The sequence below is a fragment of the Mustela putorius genome, unplaced genomic scaffold, assembly GCF_011764305.1.
Source record: "Mustela putorius furo isolate JIRA1106 unplaced genomic scaffold, ASM1176430v1.1 tig00003845_pilon_pilon_pilon, whole genome shotgun sequence".
NCBI lineage: Eukaryota > Metazoa > Chordata > Mammalia > Carnivora > Mustelidae > Mustela > Mustela putorius.
Genome location: NW_025421998.1, coordinates 3,619 through 26,431, shown reverse-complemented (window position 1 = coordinate 26,431; position 22,813 = coordinate 3,619). Strand labels below are relative to the sequence as shown.

Sequence of the window (22,813 nt, the reverse complement as noted above, 5' to 3'; positions counted from 1 at the left end):
TCTCTCTGTACAGGGAGCCAGTGACACTTGTACTGCCACCGGCCGCTGTGCCTGCCAGGGCCGACTCTCCTGCTTTGCAACTGTTTCCAGACCAGAAGGCCAAGGGCTCCTGCTCTTCTCCCTGGGGAGCGTGCTGCACCGTGCACAGACATGCTCCTGGGGAACACAGTGAAAGACGTGTCCCTTTCCTTAAGGCTCTTTCCACAGGCGCAAGCGCGCTTCTCTCTCAGGCGGGGGGATTGCCAGGCATAGTGGATTTCGCTCCATGCGGGTTTATTACACCGTGCTGATTAGACCAACTCAGGCAACAGTGGAATCCCTCAGACCCAAATCTGATTTCGCAAAGAATGCTGTACTTTCCCAGAGTGGATTCCCGAAAAAAGGAGGTTTTCGCTCTATAAAGGTTCCACCCATCCTGCTGCGAATAATAGGCTGAGGCAAGCAGCAACAGCAGCTCACAGAACCAACTCTCATTTCCCAGCGACTGCTATGCTTTCGCAGAGGTTTTCAGCTTGGCACGAACCGCACTTCACTGCTGCTTCCTCATCAAGTCTTTGGTCATTCTCTCTGTCGCGTCAGGGAAGAAGAGCTGCGGGAGAGCTGGTGCCTCTTGGGCCTTGCTTTCCCGGGCTCCATGTTCGCGTCCTGTGTTCACGCTGCCAGACAGAACTAAGCAGATACATCCACAACCCTGCAGTAGCGTGCGTAGCCTAGGATGGCACTCTAGGCACACTACCATCTCCCAGTGTAGGCATCGCTTGGCCTTTTACTCTGGCGCTCAGGCGAACTCGCGACTAGGCTAGTGCTTTCCCACAGGAAAGGAGAGGTGACAGGATCCCTGCACACCGCCCGTACACTGAATAGGGAGCTTTGGGGGACTGTCCCCACTCCTTCCCCTTAAACCCTGTGCCTCCTCCAAGCTTCCACATCCTGGAGGAAGACAGCATCTGACTCCCCGTTATTTCAGGGAGCTGTTTCTGCGAGTTCAGGGTAGGAGCCTCGTGGCTAGAGCATGTCTGCCCTAGGGACAGGTGGCCAAGGAGCTGCTGTCTCCTTGGCCCACAGGCTCAGGTCAGGCATGCTTTCTACCCAGACTCCTTCCTAAGAGTGGAGCACGCACCCTGCCATACTCATCTCCTCCTGTCTCCTTAGCAGCCAGGCTTCCGTCTCTGTGCACAGGGAGCGGGAGACACTTGTATTGCCACAGGCCGCTGTGCCTGCCAGGGCCGGCTCTCCTGCTTCGCAACCAGAAGGCCAACGGCTCTTGCTCTTCTCCCTGGGCAGCGTGCTGCACCTTCCACAGATGCTCCTGGGGAGCCCAGGGAAAGACGTGTCCCTTTCCTTAAGGCTCTTTCCACAGGCGCAACCGCGCGTCTCTCTTAGGCAGAGGGGATGCCCAGGCAAAGAGGATTTCCCTCCATGCGGGTTTATTACACCGTGCTGTGGAGACCAGCTCAGGCATACAGGAGCATCCCTCAGACTGGACTCTGATTTCCCAAAGAATGCTGTGCTTTCCCAGAGGGGATGCCGGACAAAGAGGCTTTCGCTCTATGCGGGTTTCTCCCATCCGGCTATGAACACTAGGCTAAGGCAAGCAGCAACAGCAGCCCACAGAAGAGACTCTGATTTCCGAGCGACTGCTATGCTTTCGCAGAGGTTTTTCAGCTTGGCATGAACCGCACGTCACTGCTGCTGCCTCAGCAAGAATTTGGGTTTTCGCTCTGTCGCGGCAGGGAAGAAGAGCCGCGGGAGAGCTCGTGCCTCTTGGGACTTGCTTTCCCGGGCTCCAAGTTCCCGCCCGGGTTTCACCTTGCTAAGCCGAACTAAGCAGACACAGTCACAACCCTGCAGCTGCGTGCGTGTCCTAGCATGGCACTCTATTCCTATTACCGTCTCCGGGGGTAGGTAAGGCTTTGCCTTCTGTCCAGTGCTCAGGCTGACTCGGGGTCTAGGCCAGTCCTTCACCACAGGGGAGAGGAGGCGACAGGAACACTGCACACGACCCGTGCACGGGGATGGGGAACTGCGAGGGACAGTCTCCACTCCTTCCCTGGCACACGCCCTGCCACCCAATTCCCTGCCACATCCTGGTGGAAGACGGCATCTGACTGCCCGTTTCTCCATGGGGCTGTTTCTGCGAATTCCGGGTATGGCACCTGGTGGCAAGCCCAAGTCTGCCCTTGGGACAGTTGGCCAAGGTGATGCTGTCCCCTTGGGACCAGAGGCACAGGACAGGCCTGCCTTCTGCCCAGACTCCTTCCTCAGAGTGGAGCACGCGCCCCTGCCCTAGTCGTCCCCTCATGTGTCCTTAGCAGCCAGGCTTCCATCTCTCTGCACAGGGAGCGGGGGACACTTGTCTTGCCACCGGCCTGCTGTTCGTGCCACGGCAGGCTATCCTGCTTCCCGAGCGTTTCCCGAACCCAAGGCCAACGGCTCCTTCTCTTCTCCGGGGGCGGCATGCTGCGCCTTCCCCACAGGTGGCTTCTCTCTCAGGCAGAGGGGATGCTAGGGCAAAGGGTATTTCGCTCCATGCGGGTATCTTCCACCGAGCTGCGGAGACTAGCCCAGGCAAGCAGCAGCAGCATCCCCAAATCCAACTCTGATTTCCCAAGGAACGCTGTGCTCTCCCAGGGGAGATGCCCAGGCAAAGAGGCTTTCGCTGTATGCCGGTTTCTCACAATGCGCGACTGGGCTCAGGCAAGCAGCATCAGCCCGCAGAACATTTCTCAGCGAATGCTGTGCTTTCGCAGAGGCTTTGGCTGGGAGCGAAGAGCACTTCGGTGCTGCTTCCTCAGCAAGGCTTTTGTCGCGTCAGGGAAGAAGAGCTTCGGGAGAGCTGGTGCCTCTTCGGCCTTACTTTCCCTGGCTCATTGTTCGCGTCCTGGGTTCACCCTGCCAGGTGGAACTAAGCAGACCCAGCCACAACCCTACAGTAGCATGCGTAGCCTAGGATGGCACTCTATGCACACTACCCTGTCCCGGTGTAGGCATCGCTTGGCCTTTTACTCTGGCGCTCAGGCGAACTCGCCGACTAGGCCAGTGCTTTCCCACAGGAAAGGAGAGGTGACAGGATCCCTGCACACCGCCCGTACACTGAATAGGGAGCTTTGGGGGACAGTCCCCACTCCTTCCCCTTAAACCCCGTGCCTCCTCCAAGCTTCCACATCCTGGAGGAAGACGGCATCTGACTCCCCGTTATTTCAGGGAGCTGTTTCTGCGAGTTCAGGGTAGGCGCCTCGTGGCTACAGCATGTCTGCCCTAGGGACAGGTGGCCAAGGAGCTGCTGTCTACTTGGCCCACAGGCTCATGTCAGGCATGCTTTCTACGCAGACTCCTTCCTAAGAGTGGAGCACGCGCTCTGACATAATCATCTCCTCCTGTCTCCTTAGCAGCCAGGCTTCCGTCTCTGTGCACAGGGAGCGGGAGACACTTGTATTGCCACCGGCCGCTGTGCCTGCCAGGGCCGGCTCTCCTGCTTCGCAACCGTTTCCAGACCAGAAGGCCAACGGCTCCTGCTCTTCTCCCTGGGCAGCGTGCTGCACCTTCCACAGATGCTCCTGGGGAGCCCAGGGAAAGACGTGTCCCTTTCCTTAAGGCTCTTTCCACAGGCGCAACCGCGCTTCTCTCTCAGGCAGAGGGGATGCCCAGGCAAAGAGGATTTCCCTCCATGCGGGTTTATTACACCGTGCTGTGGAGACCAGCTCAGGCAAACAGGAGCATCCCTCAGACTGGACTCTGATTTCCCAAAGAATGCTGTGCTTTCCCAGAGGGGATGCCGGACAAAGAGGCTTTCGCTCTATGCGGGTTTCTCTCATCTGGCTATGAACACTAGGCTAAGGCAAGCAGCAACAGCAGCCCACAGAAGCGACTCTGATTTCCCAGCGACTGCTATGCTTTCGCAGAGGTTTTCAGCTTGGCATGAACCGCACGTCACTGCTGCTTCCTCAGCAAGAATTTGGGCGTTCGCTCTGTCGCGGGAGGAAGAAGAGCCGAGGGAGAGCTGGTGCCTCTTGGGACTTACTTTCCCGGGCTCCAAGTTCACGCCCGGGGTTCACCTTGCTAAGCCGAACTAAGCAGACACAGTCACAACCCTGCAGCTGCGTGCGTGTCCTAGCATGGCACTCTATGCCTATTACCATCTCCAGGGGTAGGTAAGGCTTTGCCTTTTGTCCAGTGCTCAGGCTGACTCGGGGTCTAGGCCAGTCCTTCACCACAGGGGAGAGGAGGCGACAGGATCACTGCACACGACCCGTGCACTGGGATGGGAAACTGTGGGGGACAGTCTGCACTCCTTCCCTGGCACACGCCCTGCCACCCAATTCCCTGCCACATCCTGGTGGAAGACGGCATCTGACTGCCCGTTTCTCCATGGGGCTGTTTCTGCGAGTTCCGGGTATGGCACCTGGTGGCAAGCCCAAGTCTGCCCTTGGGACAGGTGTCCAAGGTGATGCTGTCCCCTTGGGACCAGAGGCACAGGACAGGCCTGCCTTCTGCCCAGACTCCTTCCTCAGAGTGGAGCACGCGCCCCTGCCCTAGTCGTCCCCTCATGTGTCCTTAGCAGCCAGGCTTCCATCTCTCTGCACAGGGAGCGGGGGACACTTGTCTTGCCACCGGCCTGCTGTTCGTGCCACGGCAGGCTATCCTGCTTCCCGAGCGTTTCCCGACCCCAAGGCCAACGGCTCCTTCTCTTCTCTCCGGGGGCGGCATGCTGCGCCTTCCCCCACAGGTGGCTTCTCTCTCAGGCAGAGGGGATGCTAGGGCAAAGGGTATTTCGCTCCATGCGGGTATCTTCCACCGAGCTGCGGAGACTAGCCCAGGCAAGCAGCAGCAGCATCCCCAAATCCAACTCTGATTTCCCAAGGAACGCTGTGCTTTCCCAGGGGAGATGCCCAGGCAAAGAGGCTTTCGCTGTATGCGGGTTTCTCCCAATGCGCGACTGGGCTCAGGCAAGCAGCAGCAGCCCGCAGAACATTTCTCAGCGAATGCTGTGCTTTCGCAGAGGCTTTGGCTTGGAGCGAACAGCACTTCGCTGCTGCTTCCTCAGCAAGGCTTCTGTCGCGTCAGGGAAGAAGAGCTTCGGGAGAGCTGGTGCCTCTTGGGCCTTACTTTCCCTGGCTCATTGTTCGCGTCCTGGGTTCACCCTGCCAGGCGGAACTAAGCAGACCCAGCCACAACCCTACAGTAGCATGCGTAGCCTAGGATGGCACTCTATGCACACTACCCTGTCCCGGTGTAGGCATCGCTTGGCCTTTTACTCTGGCGCTCAGGCGAACTCGCGGACTAGGCCAGTGCTTTCCCACAGGAAAGGAGAGGTGACAGGATCCCTGCACACCGCCCGTACACTGAATAGGGAGCTTTGGGGGACTGTCCCCACTCCTTCCCCTAAACCCCCCGTGCCTCCTCTAAGCTTCCACATCCTGGAGGAAGACGGCATCTGACTCCCCGTTATTTCAGGGAGCTGTTTCTGCGAGTTCAGGGTAGGCGCCTCGTGGCTAGAGCATGTCTGCCCTAGGGACAGGAGGCCAAGGAGCTGCTGTCTCCTTGGCCCACAGGCTCAGGTCAGGCATGCTTTCTACTACCCAGCCTCCTTCCTAAGAGTGGAGCACGCGCCCTGCCATACTCATCTCCTCCTGTCTCCTTAGTAGCCAGGCTTCCGTCTCTCTGTACAGGGAGCGGGAGACACTTGTATTGCCACCGGCCGCTGTGCCTGCCAGGGCCGGCTCTCCTGCTTCACAACCGTTTCCAGACCAGAAGGCCCACGGCTCCTGCTCTTCTCCCTGGGCAGCGTGCTGCACCTTCCACAGATGCTCCTGGGAAGCCCAGTGAAAGACGTGTCCCTTTCCTTAAGGCTCTTTCCACAGGCGCATTCGCACTGAAAACCTCTGCGAAAGCATAGCAGTCGCTGGGAAATCAGTGTCGGTTCTGTTGGCTGCTGTTGCTCCTTGCCTTAGCCTAGTGTTCATAGCCGGATGGGAGAAACCCGCATAGAGCGAAAGCCTCTTTGTCCGGCATCCCCTCTGGGAAAGCACAGCATTCTTTGGGAAATCAGCGTCCAGTATGAGGGATGCTCCTGTTTGCCTGAGCTGGTCTCCACAGCACGGTGTAATAAACCCGCATGGAGCGAAATCCTGTTTGCCTGAGCATCCCATCTGCCTGAGAGAGAAGCGCAAAACTGAAACTAAAAAATGATATTGAGAAAGATTTTATAAATGAACCAAATGGATACTCTAGAACTTTAAAGATATGACAGCCAATTTAAGATTACACAAGGGTGCCTGGGTGGCTCACTTAATTAAGCCTCCAATTCTTTTTCCTTTTTATTTAACACCTTAATTTTATTTCATTTCTTTCATTTTGGCTTATGTCATGATGTCAGGGTTTTGAAATAGAGCCCAGAGTTGGGCTCTGTGCTGAGCCTGGAGCCTGCTTTAGATTCTTTTCCCTTCTTTTTCTATCCCTCCCTGCACTCTCACTCGCTCGCTCTCTCTTGCTTGCAAATAAATAAATAGATAGATATATAGATAATAGACAAAGCAAAATAAAAGCAGATTATGAAAATAATATAAAGTTTTTGATATGAAAGCAAGTTCAAAATAAAATAGAGAAGACCTACACAGCTAAAAGTTCATTCAGAAAATCTACTATTAAAGAAGTCAGTATGACACAATGTTAAGATATCAAAAGATTGGAGCATGTACTTTACAGAAAGGTAATCCAAATGGCCACTCATATGTAAAAACTGTTTATCTTTATTATGAATCTGGAATTAAATTAAATTAAATACAAAATAAATTAAAAGCTAGAATGGCATACTATTACACACTTACCATATTGGGAAACAGTAAAAATGTCTTGCAAGAATGTGAAAGAATGACAGTGCCCATAATAAAACATTTCAGGTAAGTTGGACAATATTTAGAAAACTTAAAAATTAAAAAAAAATTTGGTCCATTCCTAGAAATACAACATTGAACTAAATGAATATTTTCACCAGGATATGAAAACAGATGATTATAGTTATTTCACTCATAACACAGATCAGCAGTGGTATATTTGCACAATGTTACATTAAATAAGAGAGAATATTAACAAACTGGGAGAAGGGGCTACGTTGTTATCATAAACAGATCTTCTATGGTGCCGATTATGTTCTATTTCTCAAAATCTTTAAGTTAAAAAATTTTCAAATTTATATCTAAATAGATAGATGATAGATAGACAGATATCCCAGAAGCTGCAATGCTAGGCTAAGACCAGGCTTTAAAGGGCTTTTCTATGCTCTACTAAATACTTTAAACCATTCATTATATCATAGCTCAGTGTTCGAATCTCCATTTGTTTCCTCAGTTTTCTAATATTTATCTTAAGGTGACCTGATCCAGACTTTTGATCACCTTTGTCTAAATATTTCTATTTTAACAAAGTCCTTTTTAATACTCAGAGACTAAAACTTAGAAAAATACTCTGATTTTTATCTCACTAGAGTGGAAAATATATGGTTACCCATTAACTAATGTCTACATTAGCTCCATGACATTTTTAATTCTTGGGAGCTTTTGGTTAAATGAATTTTTTTAAGCTTCCTTTAAATGAAGCTTTAAGCCATCGCCACATGAATAAAATTAAAGAACTAAATGAAAACAAGCCAAGTATTTACAGAGTAATAGAATGTGAAGTGGAAAGAGTACAATTCTGAAATCATAAAGCCTAAATTAGTGTGATGCATCTTTATCAGCCATGTAATCATAAACCAGTTATCTAAATGTGTTAGCCTCAGTTTTTTCACCCCTGAAATGGTGATGATAATACTTATTATGCAGAGTTGTTGTGTGGATGTAATGAAGCATGGAGCATGAGAGTCTCATATTCCATGCTAAAATGATAGCTATTTTTATACTTATAATAATTCTAATAATAGTAATTAAATTGTTCAAAATGATAATATTCATTTATATTGAGGCATTGTATTGACTATTCATAGACACATTTACCAAAATAAATTTCATTTTACTTTACCCCCTCTGAGGCTATATATTCCCTAATTCAATATGAATTCAATATGAATCTCATTATGAATAATAATTATCATAATAATAATAATTATCATAATAAGTATGCTGATTTTTCTTCTTTTTAGGGAAGTATCCTTTACTGTTGAACATAAAGAAACTTAAGCAAGTCTGTCTTATTCAAAATTTGCATGCTGCTTTCTTATGAAACTAGATTATAGAGTTGTATGAAATAAATTCATGCAGTGAAGACATTTATGTTTGGAAAACTGGGTGGTCAGTTTAGTATTTCAAAAGAAGATTTTAAATTTAAACCTTAAAACTGAGCTCTTTCAGCCTTATTTATAGACCATCCTTCATGGTTTATAAGTATTCCTTCATTGTAAACTAACTAATAGTGTTTGTCACAGTGTATATAACTAAAATGGATTTTGTATTCTATTATTTCAGAGTGAGTTGCAGTTTCTATTTACTTACTTCCTTTTTTGAAAAACAGATTAATTCTACTAAAAGTTATTTCCAGCTTTATTGAAAAATAATTGACATATTATAATTTGTAAATTTAAGAAATGATTTCTTTATAACACTGCAAAACTTTTAACATTGTGTAAATTTTGTACCATTTGATAAATTGGTATACATCTGTATTGCAATATAATCTACATAAAAATGTTAATGCATCTACTATCTCATATAGTTGCCTCTCTTTTTTATGCATGTATTGTAAGGAATTTTAAGATCTACTCTCTTAGCAACTTTAATGTATATCGTACAGTAGAGATAAACTTCAGAGGTCTTGTGGGTTTTGTTCCAGACCGCCTCAATAAAGTGATGATCTCAATAAACTAAGTCAAATCATTATTTTTTTTTTGGTTTCCCAGTGCAAATAAAAAATTATGTTTCCCAGTGCATATAAAAAAATAAACACTATACTGTACTGTTCAAAAGCATTATGTCTTTAAAGAAAAAACAATTCATATACTTTAAGTAAACTAGTTCTGAGTTTTCAGTGGGTCATAATTACTGATCACAGATCACCATAACAAATACAATAATAATGAAAAAACTTGAAATATTGCAAGAATTACCAACATGTGACAGAGAGACACAAAATGAACAAATGTTGTTAGAAAAATGGTGGCAGCAGACCTATTTTATACAAGATTGCTATAAACTTTCAACTTGTAAGAATGTGATATATGCAAAATTTAATAAAGGGAAGCACAATTTAAAAAGTATGTATATATTATTAACTATGATCATCATGCTGTACATTAGATCTCCAGAACTTTTTCCTATTATAGTTGCAAGTTTGTACACTTTGACCACCTTATTCCACCCCAGGTTCACCCCTTGTCAACTCAACTCTAAGTTTCCATTAGTTTGCTTTTTCTTCAGATTCTGTATGTAAGGGTTATCATAATACATAAATTTAAAAATATACACCAACAGCAAGACAGAAGAAAGGGAAATTAAGGAGTCAATCCCATTTACAATTGCACCCAAAACCATAAGATACCTAGGAATAAACCTAACCAAAGAGACACAGAATCTATACTCAGAAAACTATAAAGTACTCATGAAAGAAATTGAAGAAGACACAAAGAAATGGAAAAATGTTCCATGCTCCTGGATTGGAAGAATAAATATTGTGAAAATGTCTATGCTACCTAAAGCAATCTACACATTTAATGCAATTCCTATCAAAGTACCATCCATCTTTTTCAAAGAAATGGAACAAATCTAAAATTTATATGGAACCAGAAAAGACCTCGAATAGCTAAAGGGATATTGAAAAAGAAAGCCAACGTTGGTGGCATCACAATCCCGGACTTCCAGCTCTATTACAAAGCTGTCATCATCAAGACAGCATGGTACTGGCACAAAAACAGACCCATAGATCAATGGAACAGAATAGAGAGCCCAGAAATAGACTCTCAACTCTATGGTCAACTAATCTTCGACAAAGCAGGAAAGAATGTCCAATGGAAAAAAGACAGCCTCTTCAATAAATGGTGCTGGGAAAATTGGACAGCCACATGCAGAAAAATGAAATTGGACCATTTCCTTACACCACACACAAAAATAGACTCAAAATGGATGAAGGACCTCAATGTGCAAAAGGAATCCATCAAAATCCTTGAGGAGAACACAGGCAGCAACCTCTTTGACCTCAGCCGCAGCAACATCTTCCTAGGAACAACGCCAAAGGCAAGGGAAGCAAGGGCAAAAATGAACTATTGGGATTTCATCAAGATCAAAAGCTTTTGCACAGCAAAGGAAACAGTTCACAAAATCAAAAGACAACTGACAGAATGGGAGAAGATATTTGCAAACGACATATCAGATAAAGGACTAGTGTCCAGAATCTATAAAGAAACTTAGCAAACTCAACACCCAAAGAACAAATAATCCAATCAAGAAATGGGCAGAGGACATGAGCAGACATTTCTGCAAAGAAGACATCCAGATGGCCAACAGACACATGAAAAAGTGCTCCATATCACTCGGCATCAGGGAAATACAAATCAAAACCACAATGCGATATCACCTCACACCAGTCAGAATGGCTAAAATCAACAAGTCAGGAAATGACAGATGCTGGCGAGGATGCAGAGAAAGGGGAACCCTCCTCCACTGTTGGTGGGAATGCAAGCTGGTGCAACCTCTCTGGAAAACAGCATGGAGGTTCCTCAAAATGTTGAAAATAGAACTGCCCTATGACCCAGCAATTGCACTATTGGGCATTTACCCTAAAGATACAAACGTAGTGATCCAAAGGGGCACGTGTACTCGAATGTTTATAGCAGCAATGTCCACAATAGCCAAACTATGGAAAGAACCTAGATGTCCATCAACAGATGAATGGATCAAGAAGATGTGGTATATATGCACAATGGAATACTATGCAGCCATCAAAAGAAATGAAATCTTGCCATTCGCGACAACATGGATGGAACTAGAGCGTATCATGCTTAGCGAAATAAGTCAAGCGGAGAAAGACAACTATCATATGATCTCCCTGATATGAGGAAGTGGTGATGCAACATGGGGGCTTAAGTGGGTACGAGAAGAATAAATGAAAGAAGATGGGATTGGGAGGGAGACAAACCATAAGTGACTCTTAATCTCACAAAACAAACTGAGGGTTGTTGGGGGGAGGGGGTTTGGGAGAAGGGGGTGGTATTATGGACATTGGGGAGGGTATGTGTTTTGGTGAGTGCTGTGAAGTGTGTAAACCTGGTGATTCACAGACCTGTACCCCTGGGGATAAAAATATATGTTTATAAAAAATAAAAAATTATATATTAAAAAAAATATATAAAATCTTTGAAATATTTCACTTAGTATAATACCTTCAAGATCCATCCATGGTATTGTAAATGGCAGTATTTCTTAATTTTTCATGGTTAAGTAGTATTCCATAGTATATATTTACCATACTTATTTTATTCATTCATCCATTAATGGATACTGAAGTTATTTCCATCTCTTGCTTAGAGTTAATAATTTTATAATGAACATAAGAGTGCAGATATGTCTTCGAATAGTGACTTTGTTTCCTTTAGATATATACCTAGAGGTGGGATTACTGAATCATATGGTAATTTTACTTTTAATAATATGAATAGTCTCCATACTGTTTTCCATACAAATTTATATCCCTATCACAGTGCATAAGTTCCCCATTTTCCCCAATATTTACCAAAATTTGTTAGTTTTAATTTTTTGGTAGTATATATTCTAATAGGTAGTAATATCTTGCTGTGTTTTTCAGAGGTAAACAAAAACAACACATAATGACTTTGCCCTGAGTTTTTTTACGTTGAGCACTTTTTAATGCTCCTGTTGGTCATTTATATAACTTTTTTGAATAAAAAGTCTATTGAGATCCTTCTTGCTATTTTTTTAATTATATATTATTTTCTATTTGTATCTGTTGGTTATTAACCTCTTTTCAGATATAAGATTTGTAAGTATTTTCTTCCATTCTGTGGATTGAGTTTTCATTCCCTTTGTTTTGGCAATGCAGAAACTTTAGTTTGATATAATACCATTTATTTATTTTTGCTTTTTTTTTTTGCTTGTGTTTTTGGTCTGGTATCCAAAAAACTATTGGCAAGACCAATGTCAAGGAGAATTTTTCCTATGTTTTCCTTTAGGAAATTTAGTTTCATGCATCACATTTAAGTCTTTAATCTATTTCAAGTTAAGATTTATGAGTGATATAAGGTTCCAGTTTCATGCTGGTTTATGTGACTATTCAGTTTTAAATATCATTTACTGAAACAGACTATCTTTACCCATTACATATGTTGGCCCCTGTCAAATATTAGGTGACTGTATGAAAAGATTTATTTCTGGACTCTCAATTCTGTTCTACTTGTTTATTGGTCTGTTTTTATGCCAGTATACTTTATTGTTTTGAGCATGGGGGCTTTGTAGTATAGTTTCAAATCAAGAAGTGTAATTTCGCTTCTTCATTCTTTCTCAGAACTGCTTTGATTATTTGTTTGTCTCATATAAATTTTAGGATTCTTTACTTACTTCTGTAAAAAAACACAATATTGGATTTTTTTTAAAGATTATTTATTTATTTATTTGAGAGAGAGAGAGATGACAAGCAGGCAGAGAGGCAGGCAGAGAGAGAAGAGGTAGCAGCTTCCTGCTGAGCAGAGAGGCTGATGCGGGGCTCGATCCCAGGACCCTGGGATCATGTCCTGAGCCGAAGGCAGCAGCTTAACCCACTGAGCCACCCAGGCGCCCCTAACATTGGATTTTTGATAGGAATTGAATTTACAGATGGTTTTCGGTAGTATGGACATTTTAACAATGTTAATTCTTACCATTCATAAATATGAGTTATCTTTCCATTTGTGTCTCCTTCAATTTCTTTATCAATGTCATAGTTTATGGGGGTACAGATCATTCATCTTCTTAGTTAAATCTTTTCCTAAGTATTTTATTAGTTTTGATGCTAGTGTGAATTAGATTGTTCTCTTTATTTTTTCAGATAGTTCATCATTAGAGTGTTAAAATGCTCCTGTCTTGTGCTTACTTTGGCAGCACATATACTAAAATTGGAATGATGCAGAGATTAGCGTGATCACTGAGCAAGGATGACATGAAAAACTATTAAAAATACGAAACAAAACAAAATTCTTGTCTTTTATATATTTATCTTGTATTTGGCAGCTTTACTAAATTTGTTTATTCAAAATTTTTATGAATTTTTTAGGATTCTTTTACATGTAAGTTCATGTTATCCAAAAAAAAGAAAATTTTACTTCTTCCTTTTTTTTGGAGTCTTTTATTTCTTTGTGTTCCTTGTTTCTCTGGCTAGGACATCCAGTACTATGTCAAATGAGAGTAGTGAAAGTGGACACACTTGTCTTTTTTCTGATCTTTAAGGGGAAAACTTTCAAACTTTTTTGATTGAATATGAGATTAGCTCTGGGCTTGCAATATGTGTTTTTTTCTTTAATGGATTTTTTAAATTATTTTTTTTAATTTTTTATAAACATATAATGTGTTTTTATCCCTCGGGGTACAGGTCTGTGAATCACCAGGTTTACACATTTCACAGCACTCACCATCACTCACCATAGCACCTGCCCTCCCCAATGTCCATACCCCCCACCATCCTCTCCCAACACACCTCCCCCCCAGCAACCCTCAGTCTGTTTTGTGAGATTCAGTCTTTTATGGTTTTTCTCCCTCCCAATCCCATCTTCTTTTATTTTTCTTTTTCGTACGCCCGAAACCGCCTATGTTGCATCTCCACTTCATCATATCAGGGAGATCATATGATAGTTGTCTTTCTCAGATTGATTTATTTCGCCAAGCATAATACCCTCTAGTTCCATCCACGTCATCACAAATAGCAGGATTTCATTTCTTTTGATGGCTGCATAGTATCCCATTGTACATATATACCACATCTTATTTATTGATTCATCTGTTGAAGGACATTTAGGTTCTTTCCATAGTTTACCTATTGTGGACATTGCTGCTATAAACATTTGGGTGCATGTGCCCCTTCAGAATGCCACGTTTGTATCTTGAGGGTATATACCCAGTACTACAATCACTGGGTCATAGGCTAGTTCTATTTTCAGCTTTTTGAGGCACCTCCACGCTGTTTTCCAGAGTGGTTGCACCAGCTTGCATTCCCACGTACAGTGTAGGAGGGTTGCCCTTTCTCCACATCCTCGCCAGCATCTGTCATTGACTGACTTGTTCATTTTAGCCATTCTGAAAGGTGTGAGGTGGTATCTCATTCTGGTTTTGATTTGTATTTCCCTGATGCCGAGTGATGTGGAGCATTTTTTCATGTGTCTGTTGGCCATTTGGATGTATTCTTTGCAGAAATGTCTGTTCATGTCCTCTGCCCATTTCTTCATTGGATTATTTGTTCTTAGGGTGTTGAGTTTGATAAGCTCTTTATAGATTTTGGATAGATACTGGCCCTTTATCTGGTATGTCATTTGCAAATATCTTCTCCCAGATAACTTCTGACAGTCATCTTTTGGCTTTGTTAACTGTTTCCTTTGCTGTGCAAAAGCTTTTTGATGAAATCAAAATAGTTGATTTGATGAAATCCCAATAGTTCATTCTTGCCCTTGCTTCCCTTGCCTTTGGCGATGTTCCTAGGAAGAAGAAGTTGCTGCTGCTGAGGTCAAAGAGGTTGCTACCTGTTCTCTCCTCAAGGATTTTGATGGATTCCTTTCTCACATTATGCTTCTTCATCCATTTCCAGTCTATTTTCATGTATGGTGTAAGGAAATGGTCCAACTTCATTTTTCTGCATGTGGCTGTTCAATTTTCCCAACACCATTTGTTGAAGAGGCTGTCTCTTTTCCATAGGACATTCCTTCCTGCTTTGTTGAAGATTAGTTGACCATAGAGTTGAGGGTGTGTATTTCTGGGCTCTCTATTCTGTTCCATTGATCTATGTCTGTTTTGGGGACAGTTCCCTACTATCTTGATGATGACGACTTTGAAATAGAGCTTGAAGTCTGGAATTGTGATGCCAACAACTTTGGCTTTCTTTTTCAATATTCCTCTGGCTATTCGAGGTATTTTCTGGTTCCATATATATTTTAGGAAGATTTGTCCCATTTCTTTGAAAAAAATGGATGGGATTTTGATAGGGTTTGCATTAAATGTGTAGATTGCTTTAGGTAGCATAGACATTTTCACAATATTTGTTCTTCCAATACAGGAGCATGGAACATTTTTCCATTTCTTTGTGTCTTCTTCAATTTCTTTCATGAGTACTTTAGAGTTTTCTGAGTATAGATTCTTTGTCTCTTTGGTTAGGTTTATTCCTAGGTATCTTAGGGTTTTGGGTGCAATTGTAAATGGGATTCACTCCTTAATTTCTATTTCTTCAGTCAGTTGTTGGTATAAAAAAAAACTGCAACCAATTTCTGTGCATTGATTTTATATTCTGACACTTTACAGAATTCCTATACAAGTTATAGCAGATTTGGAGTGGAGTCCTTTAAGCTTTCCACATACAGTGTCATATCGTCTGCAAACAGGGATAGTTTGACTTCTCTTTTGCCAATTTGGCAAAGTTTGGATGCCCTTAATTTCTTTTTGTTGTCTGATTGCTGAGGCTAGGACTTCTAGTACGATGTTGAATAGCAGTGGTGATAACGGACATCCCTGCCGGGTTCCTGACCTCAGCGGAAAAGTATTCAGTTTTTCTCCATTGAGAATGATATTTGCAGTGAGTTTTTTCATAGATGGCTTTGATAATATTAATAATATGTGCCCTCTGTCCCTACACTTTGAAGAGTTTTAATCAGGTAGGGACACTGCACTTTGCCAAATGCTTTTTCAGCATCTATGGAGAGTATCATATGGTTCTTGTTTCTTTCTTTTTATTAATGTGTTGTATCACATTGATTGATTTGCAGATGTTGAACCAACCTTGTAGCCCTGGAATAAATCCCACTTGGTCGTGGTGAATAATCCTTTTAATGTACTGTTGAATCTTATTGGCTAGTATTTTGGTGAGAATTTTCGCATCTGTGTTCATCAAGGAAATTGGTTTGTAGTTCTCTTTTTTGATGGGATCCTTGTCTGGTTTTGGGATCAAGATGATGCTGGCCTCAGAAAAAAAAAGAGTTTGGAAGTTTTCCTTCCATTTCTATTTTTTTGGAACAGTATCGTGAGAATAGGAATTAATTCTTCTGTAAATGTTTGGTAGAATTCCCCTGGGAAGCATCTGGCCCGGGGCTTTTGTTTGTTTGGAGATTTTTGATGACTGTTTCAATCTCTGTACTGGTTATGGGTCTCTTCAGGTTTCCTATTTCTTCCTGGTTCAGTTGTGGTAGTTTATATGTCTCTAGGAATGTATCCATTTCTTCCAGATTGTTGAATTTGTTGGCGTAGAGTTGCTCATAGTATGTTCCTATAATTGTTTGTATATCTTTGGTGTTTGTTGGTTGTGATCTCTCCTCTTTCATTCATGAATTTATTTATTTGGGTTCTTTCTCTTTTCTTTTTGATAAGTCTGGAAAGGGGTTTATCAATCTTATAAATTCTTTCAAAGAACCAGCTCCTAGTTTCGTTGATTTGTTCTATTTTTTTGTTGTTGTTGTGTTCTTCTTCGTTTTTGTGGTTTTTGTGTGTTTGTTTATTTGTTCCTATTTCATTGATTTCTGCTCTGATCTTTATTATTCCTCTTCTGCTGGGTTTAGGCTTTCTTGTTCTTTCTCCATCTCCTTTAGGTGTAGGGTTATGTTGTGTATTTGAGATCTGAGAGAGAAGCGTGGTTGCACACGTCTGTCACTGCGCTCCCCAGGAGCATGTCTGGGGAAGGCGCAGCACGCCACCCCCCAGGAGAAGAGAAGGAGCTGTTGGCCTTGTGGTCGGGAAAAGTCGAGAAGCAGAATAGCCTGCCGTGGCAGGAACAGCAGGCCAGTGGCAAGACAAGTGTCACCCGCTCCCTGTGCGGAGAGACAAAGCCTGGTTCCTAAGGAGACATGAGGGGATGACTAGGGCAGGGATGCATGCTCCACTCTGAGGAAGGAGTCTGGGCAGAAGGCAGGCCTGTCCTGTGCCTCGGGTCCCAAGGGGACAGCATCTCCTTGACCACCTGTCCGTAGGGCCGACTTGGGCTAGCTACCAGGCGCCATACCCAGAACTCACAGAAATAGCTCCCTCGAGAAACGGGCAGTCAGATGCCATCTTTCCCCAAGATGTGACAGCGTTTTCGGTGGCAGGGTGTTTGCCGGGGAAGGAGTGGGGACAATCCCCCAAAGCTCCCCATTCCAGTGAACGGGCGGTGTTCAGGGATCCTGTCGCCTCTCCTCTCCTGTGGGGAAGGCACTGGCCTTGTCCATGAGTCCGCCTGAGGGCCAGTGCAAAAGGCCAAGCGTTGCCTACACCGGGAGAATGTAGTGTGCATTGAGTGCCATCCTAGGCCACGCACGTTGCTGCAGGGTTGTGACTGTGTCTGCTTAGTTCGGCCTGGCAGGGTGAACCCAGAGCGCCAACATGGAGCCCGGGAAAGCAAGGCCCAAGAGGGACCAGCTCTCCCGCAGCTCTTCTTCCCTGATGCGACAGAGCGAACACCCAAAAGCCTTGCTGAGGAAGCAGCAGCGAAGTGCCGTTCGCGCCAAGCTGAAAACCTCTGCGAAAGCATAGCAGTCGCTGGGAAATCAGAGTCGGTTCTGTGGGCTGCTGTTGCTGCTTGCCTTAGCCTAGTATTCTCAGCACGGCGGGAGAAAAAACCCTCATACAGCGAAAGGCTCTTTGCCTGGGCATCTCCTCTGGGAAAGCACAGCATTCTTTGGGAAATCAGAGTCGGGTCTGTGGGATGCTGCTGCTGCTTGCCTGAGCAAGACTCCAGAGCACGGTGTAATAAACCTGCATGGAGCGAAATCCTCTTTGCCTAGGCATCCCCACTAACTGAGAGAGAACCGTGGTTGCGCCTGTGGAAAGAGCCTTAAGGAAAGGGACATGTCTGTCACTGGGCTCCTCAGGAGCCTGTCTGGGGAAAGTGCAGCAAGCTGCCCCAGGAGAAGAGAAGGAGCCATTGGCCTTGTGGTCGGGAAACGGTCGCGAAGCTGGAGAGCCAGCCCTGACAGGAACAGTGGGCCAGTGGCAAGACAAGTGTCACCCACTCCCTGTGCAGAGAGACGAAGCCTGGCTGCTAAGGAGACATGAGGGGACGATTGGGCCGGGGAACGTGCTCCAATCTGAGGAAAGAGTCTGGACAGAAGGAAGGCCTTTCCTGTGCCTCTGGTCCCAAGTGGAAAGCATCTCCCTTGGCCACCTGTCCAGAGGGCAGACGTGGGCTTGCCACCAAGCTCCCGGCCCTGAACTTGCAGAAACACCTCCTGGAGGAACGGGCAATCAGATGCCGTCTTCCTCCAGGATGTGGCAGCATTGGCGGAGGCAGGGGGTGTCCCGGGGAAACAGGGACAGTTACCCATTACTCCCCATCCCAGGACACGGGCGGTGTGCAGTGATCCTCTCGCGTCTCCTCAAGGATGGGGAAGGCACTGGCCTAGTCCCCTGTCCACCTGAATGCCAGAGCAAAAGGGCCGGCCATGCCTATGCTGAGAGATGGCATTGTGAGCAGAGTGCCATCCTAGGCCACGCACGCTGCTGCAGGGTCGAGGCTGTGTCTCTGCTTATTTCAGCTTGGCAGGATGAACCCAGGATGTGAACTTGGAGCCCGGGATAGCAAGGCCCCAAGAGGCACCAGCTCTCCCGCAGCACTTCTTCCCTGACGCGACTGAAGCCTTGCTGAAGAGGCAGCGGCGAAGTGCTGTTCGCTTCAAGCCAAAGCTTCTGCGAAAGCACAGCATTTGCTGAGAAATCAGAGTCGTCGGTTCTGCGGGCTCTTCTGCTGCTTGCCTGTGCCCAGTCTCGCTGTGGGAGAAACCCGCATACAGCGAAAGCCTCTTTGCCCGGGCATCTCCTCTGGGAAAGCACAGCATTCGTTGGGAAATCAGAATCGGATGGATGTGTGTGATGCTGCAGCTGAATGCCTGAGCTAGTCTCCGCAGCATGGTGGAAGATGCCCGCATGGAGCGAAATCCTCTTTGCCCTAGCACCCCCTTTGCCTAATAAAGAAATATGGTTGCACAACTGAAAGGCCCTTAAGGAAAGGGACACGTCTGTCACCAAGCTCCACAGGAGCAAGTCTGGGGAAGGCGCAGGACGCCGCCCCCAGAGAAGAGAAGGAGCCGTTGGCCTTGTGGTCGGGAAACGGTCGGGAAGCAGGAGAGCCTGCCCTTGCAGGAACAGCAGGCCGGTCGCAAGACAAATGTCACCCACTCCCTGTGCGGAGAGACGAAGCCGGGCTGCTAAGGAGACATGAAGGGACGACTAGGGAAGGGACGCATGCTCCACTCTGAGGATGGAGTCTGGGAAGAAGGCAGGCCTGTCCTTTGCGTCCGGTCCCAAGGGCACAGCATCTCCTTGGACAACTGTCCGTAGGGCAGACTTGGGCTTGCTACCAGGCACCATACCCTGAACTCGCAGAAACAGCTCCCTTGAGAAACGGGCAGTCAGATGCCATCTTCCTCCAGGATGTGACAGCGTTGTCGGTGGCAGGGGGTGAGCCGGAAAGGAGTGGCAACAATCCCCGAAAGCTCCCCATTCCAGTAACGGGCAGTGTTCAGGGATCCTGTCGCCTCTCCTCTCCTGTGAGGAAGGCACTGACCTAGTCCGCGAGTCCACCTGAGGGTCCAGTGCCAAAGGCCAAGCGTTGCCGACACCGGGAGATGGTAGTGTGCATAGAGTGCCATCCTAGGCCCACGCACGTTGCTGCAGGGTTGTGGCTGTGTCTTAGTTCGCCTGGCAGGGTGAACCCAGGGCGCGAACATGGAGCCCGGGAAAGCAAGGCCCAAGAGGCACCAGCTCTCCCGCAGCTCTTCTTCCCTGACGCGACTGAAGCCTTTCTGAGGAAACAGGGGCGAAGTGCTGTTCGCTCCAAGCCAAAGCCTCTGCGAAAGCACAGCATTCGCTGAGAAATGTTCTTCGGGCTGCTGCTGCTTGCCTGAGCCCTGTCTCACGGTGGGAGAAACTCGCATACAGCTTAAAGGCTCTTTGCCCGGGCATCTCCTCTGGGAAAGCGCAGCATTCATTGGGAAATCTGAGTTGGGTTTGGGGCTGCTCCTGCTGCTTGCTGAGCTAGTCTCCGCAGCACAGTGGAAGATACCTGCATGGAGCGAAATACTCTTTGCCCTAGCATCCCCTCTGCCTGAGAGAGAAGCGTGGTTGCACACGTCTGTCACCGCGCTCCCCCAGGAGCAAGTGTGGGGGAAGGCACGGCACGCCGCCCCCAGAGGAGAGAAGGAGCCGTTGGCCTTGGGGTCGTGAAACGCTCGGGAAGCAAGATAGCCTGCCGTGGCACGAACAGCAGGCCAGTGGCAAGACAAGTGTCCCCCGCTCCCTGTGCAGAGAGATGGAAGCCTGGCTGCTAAGGAGACATGAGGGGACGACTAGGGCAGGGGCGCGTGCTCCACTCTGAGGAAGGAGTCTGGGCAGAAGGCAGGCCTGTCCTGTGCCTCTGGTCCCAAGGGGACAGCATCTCCTTGGCCACCTGTCCCAAGGGCAGACTTGGGCTTGCCACCAGGTGCCATACCCGCAACTCGCAGAAACAACCCCATGGAGAAACGGGCAGTCAGATGCCGTCTTCCACCTAGATGTGGCAGCGATGTGGGTGGCAGGGGGTGTGCCGGGGAAGGAGTGGAGACTGTCCCCCACAGTTCCCCATCCAAGTTTACGGGCCGTGTGCAAGGATCCTGTCGCGTCCTCCTGTGGTGAAGGCACTGGCCTAGACCCCATGTCTGCCTGAGCGCCGGAACAAAAGGCAAAGCCTTACCTACCCCAGGAGATGGTAATAGGTATAGAGTGCCATGCTAGGACACGCATGCTGCTGCAGGGTTGTGACTGTCTGCTTAGTTCGGCTTAGCAAGGTGAACCCCGGGCGCGAACTTGGAGCCCAGGAAAGCAAGGCCCAAGAGGCACCAGCTTTCAGGCAGCTCTTCTTCCCTGTTACGAACGAAGCCTTGCTGAGGAAGCAGTGGTGAAGTGCGGTTTGCTCCAAGCCCAAAGCCTCTGTCAAAGCACAACATTCGCTGAGAAATCAGAGTCGGTACTGTGGGCTGGTTGCCTGAGCCCAGTCTCACGGTGGGAGAAACTCGCATACAGCTTAAGGCTCTTTGCCCGGGCATCTCCTCTGGGAAAGCGCAGCATTCATTGGGAAATCAGAGTTGGGTTTGGGGATGCTGCTGCTGCTTGCCTGAGCTAGTCCCCACAGCACGGTGGAAGATACCCGCATGGAGCGAAATTCTCTTTGCCCTAGCATCCCCTCTGCCTGAGAGAGAAATGTGTTTGCACATCTGAAAGGGCCTTAAGGAAAGGGACATGTCTGTCCCCGCCCTCCCATGGAGCACGTCTGGGGAAGGCGCAGCACGCTGCCCCCGGAGAAGAGGAGCCCTTGGCCTTGGGGTCTGAAAACGCTCGGGAAGCAGGATAGGCTGCCGTGGCACGTACAGCAGGCTGGTGGCAAGACAAGTGTCACCCGTTCCCTGTGCGGAGAGATGGAAGCCTGGCTGCTAAGGAGACATGAGGGGACGACTAGGGCAGGGGCGCGTGCTCCCCTCTGAGGAAGGAGTCTGGGCAGAAGGCAGGCCCTGTCCTGTGCCTCTGGTCCCAAGGGCACAGCATCTCCTTGGACAACAGTCCGTAGGGTAGACTTGGGCTTGCTACCAGGCACCATACCCTGAATTCGCAGAAACAGCTCCCTCGAGAAAAGGGCTGTCAGCTACTGCTGAATCATCTGGCAAGAATATGTTTAGTTTTGTAAGAAAAACTGCCAAGTTGTTTTCCATTCTTTATTCTCAATAGACATGGAAGAACATTCCTGTTGCTCCACATCCTCACCAACATTTTCATGTTCTGTTGTCAGTGTTCTGGATTCTGGGTATGTACTGGTGTCTCTTTTTTGTTTTAATTTGCATTTTCCGGATGACATATGATGTGAAGCATCTTTTTATATGCTTATTTGCCATCTGTAATATTTTCTTTTGTGAGGTATCTGCTAAGGTCTTTGGCTCATTTTTAATCAGGTTTTTCCCCCATTGTTGAGTTTTAAGGGTTCTTTGTGTATTTTTGATTAACAGTCCTTTGCCAGATGTGTATTTTGCAAATTTTTTCTCATAGTCTGTGCTTTGCCTTTTCATTCTCTTGGCATTGTGTTTCACAGAGTAGACATTTTTAATTTCAGTGCTTGTGCTTTTGTAGCTAAAGTTATTTCCAAAACCAAGGTCATTTAAATTTTCTTATATATTACCTTCTACATGTTTCATGTTTAGGTTTATAATCCAATCTGAGTTAATTTTTGTGAAGAGTGTATGATATCTGCCTGGATTTATTTTTTTTTATTATTTTATTTTATTTTTATTTTATATTTTTTACATTTAGCTTCACCATTACTCCAGAACCATTTGTTTAAAAGATTGTATTTTGCTCTCTTGTATTGCTTTTGCTTTTATATTAAATATAAAATATAATTGATAATATATATTCTGTTCCTTTAATCTAGCCTTTCTGTGGTATTACAATATCTTGCTTACAATTATCGTTATGGTATACTTTTTTTAAGATTTTATTTATTTATTTGACAGAGAGAGAGATCACAAATAGGCAGAGAGACGGACAGAGAGAGAGATGAGGAGAAGCAGGCTCCCTGCTGAGCAGAGAGCCCAATGCGGGACTCGATCCCAGGCCCCTGGGATCATTACCTGAGCCGAAGGCAGAGGCCTAAC

At 46.2% G+C, this 22,813-nt stretch overlaps 1 pseudogene; it reads left to right on the top strand.

Annotated features, from left to right (window-relative positions):
- The first annotated feature begins 13,060 nt into the window (after window positions 1-13,060).
- On the top strand, window positions 13,061-13,174 carry LOC123387102 (annotated as a pseudogene).
- Window positions 13,175-22,813: the final 9,639 nt, after the last annotated feature.